We start from the raw sequence: 4,169 nt of genomic DNA on the forward strand, positions 1-4,169 counted from the left end.
GGGAGTGGGGGTGATGGGGGGCAGAGGAAAAGGGGGGCTCAGTCTGGGAAGACCTCCTGGAGGAGGTGAGCTCTCAGTTGGGCTTGAAAGGAGGAAGAGAGCTATGGCAGATGTGTGGAGAGAGGGCATTCCAGGCCAGAGGGAGGACATGGGCCAGGGGTTGACTGTGGGACAGAAGAGAATGAGGCACAGTGAAGAGGAGCAGAGTGTATGAGCTGGGCTATAGAAGGAGAGAAGGGAGGTGAGGTAGGAGGGGGCAAGGTGATGGAGAGCTTTGAAGCCGATAGTGAGGAGTTTTTGCTTCATACGAAGGTTGATAGGCAACCCCTGGAGATTTCTGAGGAGGGGAGTGACTTGCCCAGAGCAGAGTGAAGAATAGCCTGAAGCGGGGAGAGACAGGAGAATGGGAGATCAGAAAGGAGGCCGATGCAGTAATCCAGTTGGAATAGGACAAGAGATTGAACCAACAAGGTAGCGGTTTGGACAGAGAGGAAAGGGCGAATCTTGGCAATGTTATGAAGGTGAGACCGGCAGGTTTTGGTAATGGATTGGATGCGTGGGGTGAATGAGAGAGTGGAGTCGAGGATGACACCAAGATTGCGGGCTTGTGAAACGGGAAGGTTGGTAGTGCCATCCACAGTGACGGGAAAGTCAGGGAGAGGACAGGGTTTGAGAGGGAAGATGAGCTCAGTCTTTGACATGTTGAGCTTTAGGTGGTGGGTGGACATCCAGGTGGAAATGTCCTGAAGGCAGGAGGAGATATGAACCGGGGGGTGGGGGGGGGGGAGAGAACAGGGGAGGAGATGTAGATTTTTGTACATAGAGATGATAGTTGAAGCTGTGGGAGTGAATGAGTTCACCAAGGGAGTGAGTATAGATGGAGAAAAGAAGGGGACCAAGAACTGAATCTTGAGGAGCCCCTACAGTAAGGGGATGGGAAGGGGAGGAGAAGCCCACGAAGGAGACTGAGAATGTACGGCCAGAGAGAAGAGGAGAACCAGTACCATGCTAAATGCTGGGGTAAATCCAACCTAAGTAGCTCAGAATCAGTTCCTGGGGCTCCCAGAGAGTCCCAGCCAGCAATAGGAATATCCGCCTGGAGAAGACTTAGGGGAATTGTCCCCTGAAAGAGGAAGGTCATGTGAGACCCAGTCCTGTTCCCTCTTTGTCATAAGGGGCCACAGCAGAGTCATAAAGATCCACTGACCAATCAACCAGGAAGTGTTTCCTAACATCAATATCCTGAATCCAGTGTTGCAGGTCTGACACTTGAGCAAATCCTTCTACCTTCATCTATCAATTTCTTCTCTCCAGGAGTGTCATGTCGATGAATAGGGAAGACATAAAAGAGGAGAGACAGAAATGGGACCAGTTTATGGCAAAATCTGTCGGGGTCATATAATAATAATAATAATAATAATAATAATAATAATGACATTTCTTAAGCACTTACTATGTGCAAAACTCTGTTTTAAGTGTTGGGGAGGTTACAAGGTGATCAGGTTGTCCCACAGGGAGCTCACAATCTTAATCCCCATTTTACAGATGAGGTAACTGAGGCACAGAGAAGTTAAGTGGCTTGCCCAAAGTCACACAGCTGACTGGCAATTGGCGGAGCCGGGATTTGAACCCATGACCTCTGACTCAAAAGCCAGTGCTCTTTCCACTTAGCCACGCTGCATATGACCATTGCTTAGGGGAATGACAGAAGTCATTTGCCTTCTCTGATTCTTAATAGATTCCCAAGTCTCTTCCCCCGAGTCCCATCCCCTACCTCAAAGCAAAATCACCCCATCAGAATTTTCAGATGCGTATCTGCTTTGGCCCTTGGAGCTGAAGTAGAATAATAATGATAACAATAATAATAATGGTATTTGTTAAGCACTTAATACTTGCCAGGACACTGTTCAAAGTGCTGGGGTAGATACAAGATAATCAGATTGAACACAGTCCCTATCCCACAAAGGGCTCACAGTCTTATTCCCCATTTTATAGATGAGGAAACTGAGGCACAGAGAAGTGAGGCAACTTGCCCGAGGTCACACAGCAGACAAATGGGGGAGCTGGGAATAGAACCCATGACCTTCTGATTCCCTGGCCTATGCTCTATTCACTAGGCCATGCTGCTTGGAAGTGGAAGGCAAAAATCACTCCGTGACTGCAGAAATTCATTAGTCTAATTAGTAATTCAAGTGGCGTTGGAATAAGCTATTAGAGTGTCATAGACTGATGACAAAAATCAATATTTGCCAGCTAAGTGCCTGCTGAGCCAGTATAAGAGAATGAGCCTCTCGAGCAGCTTTCTGATGATGTACTTACAGATAAACAATGTCGTGCACAGAAAATGCTGCCCTGAAAGCTGCAGGATTCATTTCCTGCTCAGGATCCTTTAAAAGTTGAAATTCTCTCCCCTCTCTTTGGGGACCCTGCTGGAGCTTGCAGGAGTTCTGAAGGTGAGGGGTGATCCTGGAAAAAATCCCCAAAGATTTTGAGACCCGCCAGAACTTTTTTTTTTATGCTTGGAATTGTACTTTGAGCATTTGATCCAGAATAGATAAAAGATTTTCTGTGTGGACACTGGACAAATTGACCAGCACTCCAGTGGAGATAGCCTGAAATCTTTATATTGGTAACCAGCCTACCTGAAGCAAGAATCGGGGCCACACTATAAGAAAATGAACCATGTTGACTAGCTATAGAGGGTGGATATTGGAGATGGGCATGAAACTGAGGTGGTCCCCCAAACCATGCTGGTGAAAGCAGGATTTGGGGGCTTTTCACTCCTTGTTTGGGCAAATTTCTCTGGCCCATCTTCCCAGCCCTTCTGAAATCACAGCTTCTCCGGGAGGTTTTCCTCAATGCATTTCTCTTCTCCCCATCTTATACCCCACAAACTGCCACTTCAGTACTTCTACACCACTTAGGCAGTTACAGTCTTCTAGACCATAAGCTCGTTGTGGACAGGGACCGTATCTACCAACTCTGTTATATTGTACTCTCCCAAGAGCTTAATACAGTCTTCTGCACATAGTAAGCAGCATCGCCTAGTGAATAGAGCATGGGCCTGGGAATCAGAAGGTCCTGGGTTCTAATCCCAGCTCCACCACATGTCTGCTGTGTGACCTTGGGCAAATCACTACATTTCTGTGGGCCTCAGCTTTCTCATCTGAAAAATGGTGATTAAGACTGTGAGCCCCATGTGGGACAGGGACTGTGTCCAACCTGATTACCCCAGAACTTAGAACAGTGTTTGATACATAGTAACAAATATCATCATTACTAGTAGTAAGCGCTCAATAGATATGATAAAGTGCCATGCTTTGCACATAGTAAGTGCTTAATAAATGCCATTATTATTATTATTACTTATACCTGGATCATACATATCCTATTATTTAAGCACTACCTCATATATCCCCTCTCAGGGTCACACCTGGAGAGTTTCCAGTACTCTACTAGTCTCGGCTACAGGAGGGAGAGTCAAACAGAGGACTTTACATTCCATTCCTAGCTTGGGCAGTGGCTAGTGAGTGGAAGGCAATCTGCTACAAATCAAAACTCCCTCGTGCTGGGCAGCAGCAGCACAGGAGAGCGTCGAGGGCCGAGACTCAAGTTTACTGCATGGAAAGAGGCGATGGTAAACAACTTCTGGATTTTTACCAAGAAAACTCTATGGGTACACTACCAGAATGATTGCCGATGGAGAACGGGGCGTTCTGGGAGAGATGTCAGTGGTTTCGCTATGGGTCGGAAGTGATTTGACGGCATAATAGAAGACTTCATATATCTCTCCCCTTTTCCTTCCTCCTCCTGTCTCCCCTGCTAGACTGCTAGATTCTCCTCCTCTCCACCCCACCGCCCTACCTCCTTCCCCTCCCCACGGCACCTTTATATATATGTTTGTACAGATTTAATACTCTATTTTACTTGTACATATTTGCTATTCTATTTATTTTGTTAATGATGTGCATCTAGCTTTATTTCTATTTATTCTGACGACTTGACACCTGTCCACGTTTTGTTTTGTTTTGTTGTCTGTCTCCCCCTTCTAGACTGTGAGCCCGTAGTTGTGTAGGGACCGTCTCTATATGTTGCCAATTTGTACTTCCCAAACACTTAGTACAGTGCTCTGCACACAATAAGCACCCAAATACGATTGAATGAATGAA

General features: G+C 46.4%; 1 non-coding gene across 1 annotated transcript; it reads left to right on the plus strand.

The window, feature by feature from the left end:
• Window positions 1–3,415: 3,415 nt before the first annotated feature.
• On the plus strand, window positions 3,416–3,553 carry LOC119931056. The gene has a single exon (XR_005451924.1). It is a non-coding gene; the product is annotated as a small nucleolar RNA SNORA7 (small nucleolar RNA).
• Window positions 3,554–4,169: the final 616 nt, after the last annotated feature.

Source organism: Tachyglossus aculeatus, chromosome 7 (genome assembly GCF_015852505.1).
Source record: "Tachyglossus aculeatus isolate mTacAcu1 chromosome 7, mTacAcu1.pri, whole genome shotgun sequence".
Lineage (NCBI taxonomy): Eukaryota > Metazoa > Chordata > Mammalia > Monotremata > Tachyglossidae > Tachyglossus > Tachyglossus aculeatus.